The sequence below is a fragment of the Fukomys damarensis genome, unplaced genomic scaffold (genome assembly GCF_012274545.1).
Source record: "Fukomys damarensis isolate Sample0158 unplaced genomic scaffold, DMR_v1.0_HiC HiC_scaffold_31, whole genome shotgun sequence".
NCBI classification, from domain to species: domain Eukaryota; kingdom Metazoa; phylum Chordata; class Mammalia; order Rodentia; family Bathyergidae; genus Fukomys; species Fukomys damarensis.
Window position 1 is genome coordinate 28,902,902 of NW_022900943.1, and position 18,319 is coordinate 28,921,220.

The 18,319-nt window shown below is 43.2% G+C and overlaps 1 long non-coding RNA gene across 1 annotated transcript; it reads left to right on the top strand.

Annotated features, from left to right (window-relative positions):
* Positions 1-8,975: 8,975 nt before the first annotated feature.
* Positions 8,976-17,344, top strand: LOC117283853. The gene is made up of 4 exons (XR_004514886.1): positions 8,976-9,056; positions 10,159-10,273; positions 14,239-14,347; positions 14,919-17,344. It is a non-coding gene; the product is annotated as an uncharacterized LOC117283853 (long non-coding RNA).
* Positions 17,345-18,319: the final 975 nt, after the last annotated feature.

Genomic DNA, 18,319 nt, shown 5'->3' on the forward strand with positions numbered 1-18,319 from the left:
GGGATTTAAAAACCCAGTAATCGAGAGAAGAAAGCTGGGGATGGTGGCCCATGCCTGTAACCCCAGCACTCCGGGAGACCAAAGTAGGAGGATCACAAAGTCACACCTAGCCTGGGCAACTCAGTGAGACCTGGAACCCGAACTAAACTGCATTGGGGATATGGCTCAGGGCGAAGACATGGGTTTCAATCTTCAGTCATGCAAACACATTATTTTTAAATTTTAAAAAGAAGCAGTTTATTGTATTCCTCAAAGGAATATAACAGGGATGGTCAGCCGAACTGATGACATAGACACAGGAAAAAAAATGAGCTTTGTTTATAAAATCCAAAGATACTTTGTTGAAATGGTGTAAACAGGCAAAAGAAGTAGTAAGTTGGGTCAGAAAAGAAAAAGATAAAGAAAATATACAATCCCCTTTATAAATAAGAGAGAGGACTGAACTGCAGTTTCAGAGAAAACTGAAAAGAATTACAAGAGCACAAGGTCTTGAAACATTTTTAATATGTGTGTGTGGTGCTGTGGATTGGACCCAGAACCTTGCACATGCCAGGCAAGCACGCCACTGCTTATCCATAGTCCTGGTCCTCAGACCTTAAAATAACAGTTCACAATTTTTATTTTGGTAGGGGGGATTGAACTCTGGTCCTTGGGCTTGCAAGGCAGGCCACTGAACCGCTGAGCTAAATCCCCGGCCCATCAGTTCATAATTTTTAAAAACAATTCATAATTTATTTGAAAACACCTTTTTCTAGGAAAATATACACTACCAATATTACTTCAAAAGGTGGTTGAAAACCTAAGGAGAAAAATAATCATAGAGGAAATTGACAATTTATTGAAATAAGTGATTTAAATAAGAGAAAGTTTTTTTAAAAAAATCTACCCCTAAAAGATACAAGGCCTGGAAATATTATGTTATATCTAAATTTACCATGATGCACACAAGATAAAATGCCCAAAATAGACCAGTCTATCTTATAAATATAGGACTCTGTGTAAAATATTATCAAATTCAATTCATTGTTAAGTAGTTGGGAATCATTAATGATTGTTCATTACTACAGTAAGTGATTTAGCAGTACATTAAAAATCAGAGGAAAAAACACTCATTTATCAAAAGCTATTTGAAATGTCAGAAACTATTTGTGATTTAAAATAATAAAAGTAAAATAAGTTCTAAGCTATTTAGAAAAAGAAAGTTCATTAATTTGATAAAGTGTATTTACCAAACATCTATAGCAAATACATAACTGTATGGTAAAATAAAGCTACCATCAAAAGTAAGAATAAGACAGGAAGCTTTGCTTGTTGTCATTACCATACTAAAAATTGTAGCCATCTTAGGCTGAGAATTTTTTTGGGGGGGGTACTGGGGATCGAACTTGGGACCTTATGCTTGCAAGGCAGGTGGCAGAACCACTGAGCTAAATCCCCAGCCCAGAATTTTTCAACTTTTATTTTTCTTGTACTGGGAATTGAACCCAGGGCCACATACATACTAGACCAGAGGTCCTAAACCTTTGGCACGCATGCTGATTTTCTCCTAAGACAGGAGACATTAATGTCTCAGTTGTTTTTTCCAAACTGAAACCTCAGGATTCAAGTTGAATTGCAATATTAGCACTTTGCAATCAATACGTGGTTTTTGGGTTGCATTTGGGGCTCTCATTTCTAAAAGGTTCGCCATCACTGTGCCAGACAGTTTCTCTGCCACTGAGTCACATCTCCAACCGTCTTTTACTCCTTATTTTGAGATAGTGTGTTTGCTAGGTGGCCTCAAACTTGTCATCCTCCTGCTTCAGCCTCTTGAGTAGCTTGGATTACAAGTGTTTGCCACTCACCTCAGCTACTTGAAGCTCTTAGAAAGAATCAAAAATGAATATAGTATATAAAGAGGGAGAGAGGATTTGAAGGGAGAGCAGGGGACTGGGGAAAAAATAAGAACCAAGGCTGCTTATGTAAAGGTACAAATTTCTAACGATGAATGTCATTGCATTGTACATATTAAATGTACCAATAAAATTGATAAGACATTGAGTAACAAAGAAATCCTAGTTAAAAAAATGCCTATCTACACAATCCAAAATAATAAATTGGAAAACAGAACTCTTTAAGTACTTAGTAAGGAGTATAACACCACTTTGGAAACACAATATTTGAAAAATATCAGTTCTCTTCAGTTCACATATAAATTCAATGGTCTTCCAGTTTTAAATCCAACTGGATTCTTTATATCATTAGATACGCTATTTTTAGAATTTATCTTAGGAACATAATGTAGGGTGGGGATTGCATTTGTATTCATTTTATTGATGTTTATGGCATACATAAATTAATATTTATCTTTTTAAATGTTTGAAAACCTACTGAAAAAGGGGACAATGTAGTTTTGAAGAACTTGGAAGAAAACAACAAACAAGGAGTTCTATCAAAAATTAAACCATGGCATGCACGTGTAGCCACTGAAGTGGTATTGAAGGTTGGAGCGCAGTTAGATGACTGCTCTAGACATCTGAGAGTGCTGGTATCTGTTACACTGAAGAGTTCTTAGATTAGAGAGCAAAATATGGACTATTTAATAAATGGTTCCCGGAGCATTAGCTGTAAAATTTATTTGGGATGCATAAATATAAATTCCAGATGCACTGAGGAACTTGATGTAAAAGTAAATACATAGATAAGAAAACTCTTAAAAGAAAATGTAGGTGTGTTGGCACATGCCTGGAATTCCAGCACCCTGGGAGGCCGAGGCATGAGGATTGCCCTAAATTTGAAGCCAGTCTGGACTACTTAGTAAGTTCAAGGCCAGCCTGAACTATATAGCAAGACACTATCTCCAAATAAAAGAAGAAGAAAGAGGAGAGGGAGGAGGAGGATGAAGAAAATGTAGGAAAAACAACTCAGAGTGGAAAAAGCTTTTCGATGATTTTAAAGTACAAACTTGGGGCCATTGTTATAAAAAATTAACAGATTTTATTACACAAAGCTGAAAACTTCTATAGGATAAAAGACAACAAATAAAAAGTTTGATAGATGAATCATGACATACCATCTTTATAGTGTATATAATCAAAATGGATGATGAACAATAAGCTCTCAGGCTTCATTAAAAAGTTAAAAATAGGCTGGGGATTTAGCTCAGTGATTCCACTGCCTGCCTCGAAAGCACAAGGTCACAAGTTCATACAAAAAAAGAAAAAAAAAGTTAAAAAGATCATCCAGAACCACAGAAAATGGGGAATTCACAGGAAAAGAAATAGAGGAAGTTTTGCTCATTAATTAGCAAAGGTTAGAGTAGGGATGTAGCTCGTGGTAACTTAGCATGTGCTTACCTTGTGTGAGGGTATGGGTTTAGTCCCTAGTACTGCCAATAAATAAATAAACAAGCAAAAATTAAAAATCGTGATAATAACCAGTGTTGGTGAGAAAGTAAGAAGTTTTAACGTAGGAAATATGAGCAGTCATCACGGCAATAGCTATTAAAATCAGGACCAGACATTTCTTTCATTTTAGGACGTCCCATGTACACTAATATACTAGCATGAGTGTTTGTGACATTGGTGATTGTAATAGTTCCAAACTGGGAATGACATAAATGTCCATCAATAGGAGAATCTGTAATAATGATTATTCAGGAGCATCCCTATTTTGAAATGCTAAATGGCAAATGAGAGGATCTACCCCTAACCCGAGAGGTTCTTTGCCATATAATATTAGAGAAAGATTTGAAGTGGCAAAACCATGTGCAGAATATGGCTTCACCCACATAACACACTGAGCAAAACCAAAACATATATCACACACCAAACTGTGAAGAAATAATCCTTTGGGAGATGGAAGGGGGTTGTGGGATGGGGGAAAAAATAATGTTATTGCTAATATTTATATAATCCTGTGAATATTTTGCAATCCATGGGGCGTTTTATTACTTCCATTCCTCTTAAGCATCTATCACCTTCCACACTTTTCATTCAACTTTGATATATTTTGTAGAGAAGAGAGGGCGTCTGAAGTCACTTCCTCTCCAGCTGACCATGCTGGTTTTCATTAGTGCCTTGTGCTCTTCTCTGAAACTGACCAGCGTACAATTTCCAAACCTATTTCGACCCCCCGCCTTTTAGTACTGGGGATCAAATTCAGGACTTTGTGTTTGCGAGGCAAGTGTGGTGTCACTGCGCTAAATCCCTGGTCCAGGCTGCCACATTTTTAAGAGATAGAAATAGAGGGCCAGGATTTGCTCAGTGGTTCTACCGCCTGGCTTGCAAGTGCAAGGTCTTAAGTTTGATCCCCCAGTACCAAAAGAAAAAGTAGGGCATGGTGGTGCATAGCTGTAACCGTAGCACTCTGGGAGGCTGAGGGAGGAGGACGACAAGTTCAAGCCCAGCCTGGGAAAGTTGATGATTTAGTGAGATTTGTCTCAAAATAAGAAATTAAAGACTTGGCCTGTGTATCAGTGCAAAGGCCTTTCATTCAATCCGCAGCACTACCAAAACAAAACAAAACAAACAGAGGAAAAGAGAGAGAGGAAAAAGAAAGAAAAATCTCTCTGCTCTCGCTTCCCTTCAGTGGTGCTTCACGGAGTAGAGCAGAGATGATACCAGAAAAGCCAGCAAAGTGAGGTTTGATGCCTGCTTGCCCGGACATTCTGCAAATCTTACAGCCTCTAGGCCTCACTTTGTGCCAGTTGTAAAGTGTGAAAAATTGGGGGGGCCGGTATTTACAGGTGCCTCCTCGACTTGTCCCAGTCACGGGCCTTGAGCCTAAGAACTGAAGAGCTCTGGAAAATAGAAGGCAGAAGACAGCCGATGAACACGAGACTGTGACCCAGCCCCTGACTTCCCTTCTTGCAAGCTTGCACGCTAGCTACACATGCTTTGGGCTTCAGTTCAGTTTCATTTATGTTCCCTATAGAATTAGGTACCAGAGCTTCCCTGGCCCAGACAGCCCCGCTGCTTGTCCCACGGACCCATTGATCTGGCTGGACGAAGGCCTTGCCTTGGTTGAGGTCTGTGCTTCAGGCAGTACCTGTGTTCTCCCAGAGGGGCATTTAGCTGAGCATCAAAAGCACGGGTTGTTCCCTTTTCTGTTAACTTAACCTCTGTGCTGTTTTTTTAAAAATCAGATTCGAAAGAACAGGGACCCTAGAAAGCTTGTGGTATGTAAATATTTAGCCAGGCAGATAGGGATGGTAAGCATTTTCTCTCTTAACACAAAACATGATTTTATTTGCTAAAGCTGTAATCTTGTTTGATAATCCATCAGTTTATTATCAGCAATGTGGTGAGACATAATGCCGCGGGGAGATAATCAAGAACCGTGCCTGACACTGCAGGGTTGATTACAGTGACTGTAGAAGATAGAGTTTTCTGGAGAGGATCATGTTAAACAGAGCCTTTCTATTTACAGTTGATTTCCTCCAAGAGCTTTAACCATTCTGCTCCCAGACTAGGTAAGTAGGTCATCTGAAAACCTCGGAAGAAGAGGAGGTTGGCAGGTGAGGAACAGCTAGATTCGGCTCATTAAGTCATCATCTCATGCTCAGTGAGTTTCAGAGTCCATGGGAAAAAGAGAGGATGGTGTTCCAGTGCAGGCAGTGTTTGAAACAAAACCTTGACCAGAAAAACGACATGAAGTTCCAGGATGAAAGCAACAGGAGCCCCTTCCACTCCACAGGTAGCATTAGGACCTGAGCGCTAAGTATGAGGTCCCTAAAATGGCTTAGTAAACTGCAGCTTGACTACCTAACGGATGCGTAGAACACCCCAGACTGCCATCCGTCCTCAGAGATCCTCTGGTCAGCACCATGCCCAAGAGCAACACGCACAAGTTACAAGGAGAGTGGTGCCTCTGGAGTCCTGCAAAATGATGGATGACTTCTCCTCTCCGGTGGGAAGCAGGGAGGCGCTGCATTCTAAGCCTCATCCTTGTTCACCTCGTTCTCTCCTGTGAAATCTCTTTCCAGATTACCCAACATGCAACGTGCCTCTGTCTGCAAACCTTACCTTTGGGTCCCCGTCCGGTTCCTTGATGGCTCTCTGGCCACTGGAACTTAACCTGTGTGGTTGTGCAACACCCTTTCTTGTTTATTACCACACTTGAGACTTCGCAGAGATAAGCTGATGAGGAAACTGAGATTCAAAGGATGGAAGTATCTTGCCCAAGGTTACACAGTTGATTTCTTCCCTTCTCTTGTTCCCTGCCTATCTTCTTTTTCTGTCTCCTCAAAAGACATTTTCTTAAGAACACAGACTCAAAAGGCAGATACTTGGCTTTAAATCTCTGGCTCTGCATGATCTTGGGCAAGTTTACTCATCTTGATAGGACTTGGACTTTCGCAGTTAAATGAGGGTAACAGCATTATCTGCTTGGTACAGTTGCTGAGAGGATAAAATTGGTTAGTACACTATTAGCATGGAATCTGGCACACAGCAAACATTCAGTGTGTCTTAGTCACGATTTTTACCACTCTTCCATTCCTCCCATCAAACATTAACTTTGTTCTCTTTGATGGGAGCACTGTGCTAGGCCTTGGGGGTGACATCAGAGGTCCCTGTACCATGAGACTTTCTCTAGAGAGAGAGCCAGGAGATGAACTGCTCGGTGCCCATGGTTATCTGAGAAGCCCTTGTGGAGAAGCAGACCTAGCACTGCATCGAACATGGGAGATGAAGAAGTGTTTGCCAGGCCAACAGCCAAAGGTGGACTGTACCCAACAGAGTGCTCAGTGGGTGTAAACAGAGAGATGAGAAGTTCTGTTCATTTGCTTAGGCTGCTGTGATGAAACAACACAGATAAAGAGACTCAAAAAACAAAAATTTATTTTCTCACAATTCAGGAACTGAAGTCAGAGATCAAGCATCAGCAGGTTTGGTGTCTTTGGAAGTCTTGTGATAGCCATGTGCTTTCCCTCTCTATGCACACGCTCTGGTGACCTAATCTCTTCTTAGAGAGACACCAGAGTGGATTAGGGCCCATCCATGTGACCTTAGATTACCTCGACTACCTCCTTCAAGACCCTGTCCTCCAAAGGCAGTTGCATTGTGAGCCACTGGGTGCCAGGATTCGGGATGTGAATTACAGACTCGGGGAGATGCGACTTAGCCAGCCACCGCAGTGTCTCGGGGCAGCTGTGTCAAGTGGAGGTGGCTCAGTGTTCTGGGATGAAGCCAGAAGGGCAGGCAGCTCCCAGATCTTGAAAGGCCCAACCTCTGCTCGGGCAAGTGGTAGACACTGCCAATCAGACTGATGGCCCGATGGGCACTCTGAGAGAAGCCACACTGTGATATGTCGAGGCTCAGGTGGCTTTGAAAGGAAGGCAACAACTTCCCAGTAACATGAAGATACACGAGAAGAAGGAGGCACGCAGTATAGGGGACAGGTGGAGGCAGCCCCCTGCTGCCTGCTGGTGGACAAAGGTCCAGCAGCTCCCTGCAGGGAGCACTAGGTAAGAGACAGCAGGCTGCACCCTTCCATCCACCCAGTGGCTGCCTCAAGGGTTCCTACCGTCCTCACAGATGTCAGTTACTACTGTAGTTTGCAAATGGGAGGTCACCTCCCTTCCTTCTCCAGCCAGGTAGAAGCACACAGCAGCTCATTGTTGTTGACAGTCAGAGAATGAGACAGTCACCCCTCTCTGTTTTTAGATTCCATCTCAAACTAAAGCATTTGGGTGCAACAAGAGACATTGCATTAGCATCATTTTGGGAAGTTTCCCTTTGGTTGAGATTCCAAAGAGAGGGGGAATCCTGTTTTGCTTTCTTGTTGTTTTTGTTTTTTGAGACAGGGTCTCACTATGTAGTTGAGACTGACCTGGAACTCACTATGTAGTCCAGGCTGGTTTTGAAGTCATAGCGATCCTCCTGCCTCAGCCTGTTGACTGCTGGGATTACAACCATGAGCCACCACGCCCAGCCTTCTTATTGTTTTTGGTCTGCTTTGGGTTTCTGTGTTTTGCTTTTGTATTTTTAGGCGGGGTCTCACTATGTAGCCCAGGCTGAACTTGAACTTGCAACCCTCCTGCCTTATCCTCCCAAACAACTAAGAGTATAGTTATTGCCACAGTGCCCAGCTCCTGCTCCAGTTTTACCTGTTTCTGACATTGCCACGTGGACAGGACATTTCGTCTTCTGGAGACTCAGGCTTCTGTCTTACAAAGTGGGGATAATCTTATATAAATGACCAGCACACGTCTGAGGATGCAGTAAGAAAGCATATACCACCGCCCTTTGTAATTGTTTCAACATTACATAACCCTTAAGGTTACAAAGGCATTCATTTTACTAGAAGAAGATGAAGTGTTTGCATTCTGTAATTTGGGTGATTTGCTGTCTTAGGGGAAAAGTCAGCATTTTGTTTTTTTTGATTCTCATCCTCTCGTGCACTCTTGTGTTGGGACCTGGGCCAGGCATCTGCAAACCTGCTTGTACTGTGCCACTTGGTAAGAGCGGAGGTGGACTCTCCTGCCTCTCTTCCCTTTGGAGGCTCTCCTCTCACAAGGTGAGGATTACTTGGATGGTGGCGGTGCCGCTTGCCAGGAGGAGAGAAAGCATGAAGGTTTCATCCGGATGGGTTTGGTTAGCGCTAGGTTCTCTTTCCTCTGCTTTTGACAAAAGAGTAACAGTGCAGAGCCATGTTTAAACAAGTTAATATGTGCGTTCCTTGACATAAGGAAGCGCTCTAATCATGAAATACAGCTTGCATGTCATTTGGTTTTGAGATTTTATTGAATACTACTAATCTTGACATATTTTGGTTGGCACCACGTTCCTGGTATAGTGGCTTAGCGGTTGAATGGTTTGCAGACTTTGTGAAACAAAATCCTCATTTAATGGTTTAGTTTGGCTACATTTTGAAAATATAAGAAAATGTAATATGCTCTTATTTTATAGGGATTTTTTTTTTCTCAAAATGTGGCTTTGGTGTCTTTCCTCTTCTCTACGTGTCTCTTCTTTTCCGTCTCTCCCTCTGTGAGTCTTTTTCATTTCCTTCCAGTTGCTGCAGCCTCCAAGGAGAGCAGCAGAGAAAGACAAGCTTGTGAACTGCTTGAACGACAGGTAGAAGAATCTTCCTTGTGCTATTGGAGGCCAAGAATGTACTCACACCCTGGCCTAATGCTCTGAACTTTTTGCATGCGAGCTCAGAGTTTGGGGATTTCAGAAGGCCAGCAATGCACCACACCGGACCCTGCAGGAGAAGCACCTGGGCCAGATGTGCAAACAGACTCCAGCCAAAGCCGGGGTGGGGGTGGGGGGCAAGTAGCCAAGCTCTGTGACTTCTGCCCAGGGGGGAAGTCAGCAGGCCTCTGGCTCCGGCTTGGCTCAGCGTCCTCCCTCCTGCGTACTTTCCCCTGTGGCTTACTGTCCCTAGCCCAGGGACAATATTTAGAAAGTGGAGCCAGTTGAGGCAGCCCTCTAGATTACTTTGGCTGGAACCTTCCTGAGTATGTCTTGCTATCTCTTTGTGATGTAAACAGGGTTGCTCACAGTTGGCGGGAGGCACTCTGCTTTAATTACACAGGCGTAATTACAGTCCCGGGGTCTGGAAACAGCACAGAGTTCTTTGGAGAACTTCACAGAGATTTTTCTGTTATGACATAGTTTATCTGGTAGAACAGAAAAAAAGTAAGGCAAAAGGCATTTCCAAAGAGGAAATAATTACAGCATTCATGCCAGCATTCCAGTCCATATTGAGAGGATCGCAGACTCAAAAGCAGATTGTTTTTGAGCATATGTGGGGGGGGGTGTCTCAAAATGTTGGACTTCTATAAGTAGTAGGGGGAATCTAGATAAATACTAATGAATGCATGTGGGAGGGGAAGGATATGAAAATAAATGTTTTTACTTAGGAAAACAATAATAAAGCCTCCAGCTGTATCTGAGCGAATTAGCAAGTACCCTAGGTCCCCCGGGAATAGGGACAAAGATCCCACTATTGCAGTCTGGCCTAAACCTGTTGGCAAATTCCCTCTGCCCCAGAGGTTCAGTAAGCAGCCCTTCCTCACTCTGCAGATATAGTGAGAAATTACAGAGCTGCCAGGCTGGTGGAGAACAGTGACAGAGGTGGAGAGAGGGCTTTTTGTTATGAAACGTGTTTTTATAGGTAACTCTGGTGTACAGTAGGTATTAAACAGAGCAACTAAAAGATGTTTCATTTTAGATGAGTGCTGGAGTGGTGTTTTCCCCATGGCACCAATAATCCGGCAGCTTTCAAAAGCCTGTTTCCCCTCCCAGCGTCTCCCTGCCTCGCCTCCCGGCTCTGGCCTTACAGAAGGGTAAGCCTTGCCCTGGATGTTTCTGTCTCAGAGAAGGAGATTACTTGTAGACTGTGTGAATGAGACTGAGAAAAGAGAGGCACCATGCTTTTTGTTTTGTGGTGGGAAGAAAGATATTAAGCGAGTTCTGCCTTGGCTATTTACATGCAGGGATGTAGGTAGAGGCAGCCCAGAGTTAAGAAAACAAAGCAAAACAAAACAAAACAAAACACATGGCATTTCAAGGCTGGCTCTGTAACTGAGTGATCACTTACAAGCCCTTCAGGCCCGTGCGCTAGTTTGAAATCCAGGGACAGACACACTCACATCTCCGCTCTGCACGGCACACATGGGACGCAGGCTCTTTCTTTCATTGTGCACTTCCTGCATAAGGCAAGGGCCATCACAGGAACAACAGCACGGCCTGTGGTTGAAACCACAGCACCTGCTTCACAGCGGGGAAAAAAAGTTCATCGTGGGCTTAGACCATTGCTAGGTTTGAGCCCACCCAGATTATTTTATTCATGAGGAAATGTAAGGTGGAGAAGCACTGTGTGAGAGGCCGGAAGTAGATCTGTGCCTGCCCCCACCCTGCCAGCCTTGCCCCCGCTTTAGCTGGAAGGTGAGTCTTTTCTGTGTGCCCCTCCCCATCCAGTGTTGTTTTTTTCAATTTGTTAAGATGCAGAAATCTGCTCTGTGTAGTTTTATGGAGAAACTTGAAGTGATTAGCTTCACAGTGCATGGAAATTCCTCAGGTTCAGGGGCACTGGCCAATCTGTTACACTGTTTGCCGTGGATTGGATGGGAACTTGAGCAGCTCCCAGCCATAAGGAGATTGTGCTGAGTTATTAAACACTTGTGGCAAAGCTGCTTATTGTTAATTCCCTGATGTCCTGCTGAAGCGATAGGATAAAATCAGATCGGATTAGATCAAAGAGCCTGGGAGCCAGCCTTTGGAGCAGATTCATTTAATCAATAAAGAGACCTGCTGAGAGAGGGGACAGAATCCTGGCAGGGCTAGGCGCCCAGGGATTAAGATGGGGTGGGGATCTGTGGGAAAGAAACCAGGGTTCATGTGTATCTGATCTCCCTCCTTAGGGAGTGCGATTCTCCTCCTAAACATTGTAGCCCACTCACCAAACGATATAAACATTTCTTTAAAATGTCCTTACCCCAAAATTTGATGACTCCAGTAGTTCTATTATAAACCGTGGGGGGGCTACTTAAAAGAGAAAAAGAAAAAAAAAAACTTCTGTTCCATAAAAGGTACTTCAACAAAAGCAATTTAGGCTTAAACAATGCACCAAGAAACATTAATCCCTTATAAGATAATCTGCAAAATTTCCTCTTGTCCCTTTGCAAAGAGAAATAATGGAGAGACACCAAAAGGCCAAAGTCTAGCACCACCCCCTTTCTGTAATCGCCCTGCTGCCCACCTCCCAGCCCTCACCAACAATTATGAAGCGTTGTGTATTAAGAGGTACGATGTGGCTGCCTTCATCCATGATTAAGGCTTAAGTCGGGGCATATTTATTCATCGCTTAGCTCTACCCGACCCCGCTCCCATGAAGACTTGCCAATAAGGAGGTGACATCCATTAGAAAGTTAACTGTGGAAAATGAGAGAAAAAATGAACGATGGGGCAAATTAAGAATGCGAGTCTCTCAATGGTTATTGGCTTTAATAGTGTTATAAAAATGATGTCGGCTTTTACCAAGAATAATTTGTATTCTGAATTAAATATGGATATGTATCTATAAATCCATTCTATAAAACTTAATTTTCCATCTAGATATGCTGATTACGTTGGGCCAGCATACCTTTACCAGTTGTTAATTACTGCGGGACGGTTTAACACTATTTTCCAAATCAGCATGCATGCATAAAATGACTGCAATCCAATTTGACACATTATTAGTGATGATTATTGTCATAGATAAATTAGATTGAACAGAAAATAACCTTCATCCTTAGCATGTTTTAGCTCTCAGAATTAATGTGATTTGGTGAACACATATAAATAAAAATCTGATGAGTCCCCGCTGACTACAGGCCCTGCTGGTACTGAAGTGTATCAATTTCATGCCGATGATGAATTCCTTAAGCATTCAATGATAATCATGCTTGATTTGACAAGACTTTCTCATGCTATTTTAGGGCCTTAATTTTCTGTGAAGTTCTGTCAAGTGCTCATCAAGCACCTACTTATCTCTGTATCCTAACCTGGCAGCCAATCACGAGGTTGCCTAACAGTGCAGTGACAGAGTGCCAGCCTGTTAATATTCAGGTCACGTGACTGTCCAAGGAGAGAAACCAATCAATGGCTGATTAACATTCAGGTCACATGACTCCCGAGGAGAGTAAATGAGTTACACAGTAAGACATCAAACAAATTTTCATCTTGAAAGAGTGATTGCTTTTTCTGCTGCTGTGATGTTTGTCAAATTCGCTCTAGCCTTGTCCAATTAAGCTCCATGAGCTGAATTAATAATGAAGAGATGCAAGCAGTGTGCCAGTGTGAGAGCTGCAAGCAGCGCCACAGAATAAAAACTGCTAAAAAAAATTCCTAGGATGATTGAAAAATCACATCTGGATAACTGGAATAATTGCTTTTGCAATCTTGATGCTGTTTTGTAATCTCTCGTGCAAAATGTGATCTGAGTATGCTGGGTGCCAAGTTGGTATTACATTTCAAAGATGAATGTGGTTTTGGGTTTAGAATGATTTTAAAGGCATTACACAAATACATGCTAATTGAATTATTGTTTCTGACCCTAGTAATGAATTTCCTTTGCACACTCAATTATGTTCTGTTTTTTTTCTTTTTGTTTTTTTTTTTGAGATTGGGTTTCTCAAGGTTTTCCACTTCTCAGAAGGAAAGATTATTTTTATTCTTGTATTCTGGGCAAAGAAAGGCAAGAATCTGATCCCTTAGAGCGAATTAGTGTGTTGATACAGAGGTGAACATGTGAGTTTGTCTTGTTTATTTTATCAACCTTTATCAGAGGTCGAGAAATTAAATTTGCTAAGTTATCTCAAAATGCACACGTAGATCCAAAGAGAATTTTCCGAAGAAGGTAGATGCTGTCCTCCTATGTTAGCCAATGGCAGCTTCCTTGGAGTTTCAGAGAAAGTTCTACTCAATAAGCAAGTCAGTTGCATTTCAGCACAGATGCAATACTAAATTCAGGTGACATGTTTAGAATAGAGACCCGATGACTAATAAAGCTTTTATTCCTTCCTTAGAGGGAGTGAGACTTGACTAATGGTTTATTGGAGTTATCAAAGAATGTCAAATCCCACTTAATAACTTCTTGCATGAAATTAGCTAAATTCCCAAAGGCCCTTCTAAAACAATATAGTCAAATAAAAGGTATTGGGCATGCTGGAAAGAGTGCTAAAACCAGTTACTTGGAAGTGAGGAGAAATACATGTAACTGTAGGTAAGAAAGCAATGTTTATGTGTGCAGTTAACAGCCTTCTTAATGGGACTGCTTGGCTTGGTGATTCCCATCCGGGAAGAGCATCAGATGTGGAACACAGGTAGGTGAAGGGCCGTAAGTCAATTCCCAGCACTGCTGGTCAAGGATAGAAACTGTGAAGAGAAAGCAATGAATTTAAAAGCTCCAGCAAGAAGAAGAGGGCAAACTGCATTTAGGAGAGGAAAGAGCAGAGGCAAAAGAGGAGAGGTAGGAGTCCGAGCGGGACCATCACCATGTAATGAAAACTTCGTCAAAGAACAAGAGACTCCACTTCTTCCCGAGTCACTTTCTCAGGGTGAACCTTGGCTAGAAATAGGGCCTATTATACAAATGGTATTTTGTTTGTTTTTATAAAAATTCAGTTGAGATCCCAGCAGGAAGGCTCCAATCCAATTTCAGTTATTTAGGGAAATGCAGCTCTGAGTTATCAAAAAGATCCAAGATACGCAAGGTAATGTAAGTCTGACAAACATTCCTTTCCTGACTATTTTACTCTCTTCGCAGCAAAGTTGCAGCCTGGTGTTCTGCTTCCTTTCTGCTTACACTCAGGGGAGCCCCTTCCTCCAAGGACCCCCACTTCCTGCCACTTGAGAGCCACTGGATGCAGTGGAAGGTAACTCCAGTTGTCCTCAGTGTTAGAGGGCTCTGAATAAAAAAAGATTTTTCTGCTTTCTGCATAACTTTACATAATTAATAGTTTTCCATGAAAACTATTGTTTGCCTTAATTGTTTTTTTAACAGTTGTTTTTATTACATTGTAAGGCCCCCAGTGTCTAATCCTCTGAGCCCCACTATTGATAATAAGAAGGGCTCTAAAGCTTGCTCTGGAGGAAGATTTCCCTGCCAAGCTGGAAAACTGTCATGGAGTTACTTGAAAAATAAGTCCTGCAGTGGGACTGGTTGTGTAGCTAATCCATTAGACTTTTCAAAAGAGCCATGCTCTGTACCCTTATGGCTAAATTGACCCAACAACCAATCAATGCCTTTATTTGCTGAGTGGCTGTCCCTGAAGGGTCTTATAGCTGGGTCCAAGTTGTAATCAAAGCCTCCATCAGAACTGAGGCCCTGATGACATAAATGGCCAAACTTTCAACACGGCTGGCCCGAGTCCAGTCACACCATTTTGAAGATACAAAGAGGCTGTGTTGCACGGTGGAATTCATTTTCTTGTTTACTTCCTCCAGAAACAAGAGCATCATCAGCACGCTCAGTGCATCGGATCAGACCGTGGAGTTGTTGACAGAAGCTTGGCGAGGCTTTGCCAGCTTTCCGCATGAAATGCTGGCTTTCTTCTCTTCCACCCCTACCGTTTGTGTGTCTGCCAATTGTAGCACATCAGAGCGACCATTGAGATAATGACCGTGAAGTCTCATGATACACTTTGATGAAGTGTAACATTTTTTAAAGGATTTTTGTCCGTGCCAAAATGATCGAGGCAGCTGACTAAAAATCACCCCATCAAAATCTAGGCTGATGAACAGCAGGCAGAGGCGTGAGCCTCCCTGGAGAAGATGGGGGGTGGATTTTGCAGCCAGAGTCTCTCTCTCTCTCTCTGTTTGTGCACACCACAGCTTCCTTTATTTAAAAAGGCATCTTTTGTTTGAGATGAACAAATGCGCGTTGCTGATACTTCAACTTCCAGCATTTAACATTTTTTTTTCCTATGGAATCCCAGAAGCTGTGGGGGTCTGAGTCCTTTCTGACAGTGCCTTACTAATGACTGAAAAAATACGTTATTAATAACTTGCTGTTGGTTGGGGAAAGCATGCTGAGCACTTCACAGGTTTTCAGGCAGAGACTAACCCTAGACTAGTGTTCTAGTAATTTTGGATTTCTCTGATTTGGCCAGGATCAAGAGGAGGTTACACCAAAGTGGTTCTGAGTCAGTGGAAAACAAAATCAAGCTGCTAACAACAAAATGAAGACGGTGGGCTTCGTTGTGAAGAAAATCGTGTTTGATTTACTGCCTGAGCTGTCGTGACTACCATTTCTGAGCACCCAATGTCAGCAAGGATAGCACTAGGTCAGTTCGATGTTCAGAGTCTGACTCTCACAGCACCTCTTCTGCACAGGCGAGCAAACCAAGGCCCCGAGGAAGAAGTTGAGAGCTGCAGAAGCTAAGTAACTTGGCTCAAGCCGAAGAGCTGGGGAGTGAGGCAGGATCTGACCATCAACAGGCTGAGGAGATGCACTCCTCTCTGTCCACGGCCACTTCTCCCACTGTACACCCGATGCCTCTCATTAAGTGATGCTCACTCAGCCAGTGAAGAGGAGACAATCTGTGATTGAGTTGGCAAAGGCAGGAATAAAATGGACTTGCAGTTTGCAGGGCTTACCTCGCCAACTTTGCAAGGAGGACATTAGCTACGATGTGACATCCTCTCCTATAAGTTAACGAGTCTGTGCTCAGGAACTGAGTGTTTCAAGTTTGAGAGAAGCTGCAGTTAACCTGTCTGTATCTGTAGTTTCTCCTATTGCTCAAGGTGAAAGTTCTGCGTGGGCTTCACCTGTTAGCAGGAAGTGAGGGCTGTGAACTCTAGGACTTCTCAGAATGGCGACCGAGGTTGCTGCAGAAACCACAAGTGGAAAGGGGCAACTGTTCAAACACCTTCAGAATCTTTCTCACATTGTAAGAGTCTATGCATATCCTTGGGAGTGGCAGCATATGTCAGAGTGGGGGCTGTGAAGTGGGGAAAGAGTGAGGGGAGCGGAAGCCAGAGTTTAGGAAATTATGATAAACACATGCTTGTATTTGAATGTGCAAATGAGATTCCCTTGGGCTGTTCAAAACTGTCTCCATCTTGTTTCCTTCAGTAAAGTCAAATAAAAGGTGACAACAGCTCAGACAACAGAATAAAGACACCAAGGTAATTTTGTGCATTTGTTGGAAAGAATAGACTACAGGATTTTACTACTCTCTTTCAGAAGAAAGCATATTTCAGGAGTCAAGATGGGTTTGACCCAGTTTGCATTTAGATTTAATTTTACTAATGCTTTGGGTTTTACAAAGGAGCAGCACCACCAAACCCAAGTTTTGCAGAGCCATTTAGGTAGCTAAATTTGGGCATGTGAGCCCTTGGGAAAGAAAAAGGACAGCAGAGGGTGAAAGAGGCCAGAAGCACAGCTCAGACTTCTCAGCCCAAGGAGCCAGGCAGGAGTTCTAGGTCTCAATCACATAGAAACGTGGCTGATGGACTCAGAGGTTTTCAGAGAATTCTCAGCCTCCCTTCCATATGGACATGCATGTTTTATGAAAGATGAGTGTTTCACTGGGAGTGTCACCACAGTTCCTTGGCTCATCTCAAATAGAAAGCACTGAGACGCCAAAGGGAAAGGCCCTAGTGTGTTTCATTGAGGAACCTTCGAGTGAGAGAACCACTAAGACCTGTCTGATTTAAAAAGACGACGCTGCCTATTGGAGCCCATCTTCTACTTCCACTTAGCTCATTTGTAAAATGAAGGGTTCACATTCTCCAAATTCTTCTCAATACCCAGAATTTATAATTTTGGGATTCATTAAGTACAGACTAACACCCTTCGTTTCCACTGAATCTAAAAGTACTAGGAAACTGAGTCTGTTCAACTTGATAAATAAAAGTATTTGTTTCTTTCCCAGCATGCTCTGTTTCCAAGTCTTTGCTTAAGTCTGTATTTCTCAAAAGCGCAGTGCCTGGGCCCAGGTCACCAGAATCAACTGAAATGTAAATTCTTACATCCTCCAGGTTTGCTGAATCAGAAGCCTGGGAAGCTCCCCGTGTGATTTTAATGTTCTTTCAGACCTCAGACCCTTCTGGTGTTGGTCTGTTTTCTGAAATGACCATTTCTGAGGTCTAATTGAGACCTCACTCAAGTCACTTTCTTAAGGAAGACATCGCAGGATGTCCCAAATTGAATTAAGTTCTCCTTTTCCTACCACCTCAGAGTGTCTCCTTTTTACCCTTGTCAGAGAGCTCGCTATACTTTCCGTACACCTGCCATCTCTGCGCGAGGCCATCTTTGTCCGGTACGTGGTGCTAGCTGCCAAGGTGTGCTAGGCAGTCAGGAAAATGGCTCCTCGGACCCCCATCTATTGTCATCTGCGGTCTGCACGTTCCCTTCCCCCGGAATGTGAGTTGGTCTTATTGATGGGGCGCCGATTATAAAAGGCCTGGCTCCAACCTTGGTCATGCTCCGTTGTTCTCTCTGGTGTGTGTCCCCACGTTTATCCTTCCTTTCTCCCTCTATCTTCCCATCTCTCCGTCTAGGCGCCTGGTAGGACAGTGCAGGCTGTCCTGCTGGACGAGCCAAAGGACGAGAGGTTTATTTTGGCTCATGTTTCAGTTCATAGTTGCTTGGCTCCAAGGCAGGCCTGCATGGCAGAAGGGGATCGCCTGGGAGAAGCTGCTTGTGGCACGATAGCCAGGAAGCAGCGAGAGAGGAACGCTGGAAGCCAGGGAGGCAGACAGACCCTTCCAAGTCAGAGCTCCAGGGACTGCCTCTTTGCACTGACCCCACCTCCTAAGACCAAGCCATCTGTGGGTCTCCATAACCCTCCCAGTGCATGAGGCCTTGGGGCGGCATCTGCGCACCAGCCATAACTTGGAGC